Here is a 347-nt window from a genome sequence, read left to right as displayed (position 1 = left end):
TTTCCTTATTTTGTTCATAAGCTTCATGCCTTTCAACGCCCACACCCCTAAACTGTTTCATTTCAAGCAAAACCACCTCATCCTCGTCATTCCATAACGTAAATTAATTTCAAATTCAAACAAAAACTTTCATATTAAAAAAAAGAAAGGAACAGGTAAAAAAGTCTCCTAATCAGTTACAATGCCTAGCACCTAACGCACTCCAACACATGATAAGAAATGTACACTAAACTCGGGTCCCATCCAAACCGGCTCTAAAACTCTGCGCTAATTTCTTTTCCCCCTACCTAGTTCTTAACTTCTTACCTTTTTTTTTCCCTAAAAATAAAATAAAATTAAATTAAGCA

Source organism: Arachis ipaensis, chromosome B05 (genome assembly GCF_000816755.2).
Source record: "Arachis ipaensis cultivar K30076 chromosome B05, Araip1.1, whole genome shotgun sequence".
Taxonomy (NCBI): Eukaryota; Viridiplantae; Streptophyta; class Magnoliopsida; order Fabales; family Fabaceae; genus Arachis; species Arachis ipaensis.
The sequence above is the reverse complement of the archived record's forward strand: the minus strand, read 5'-3'. Positions refer to the sequence as shown.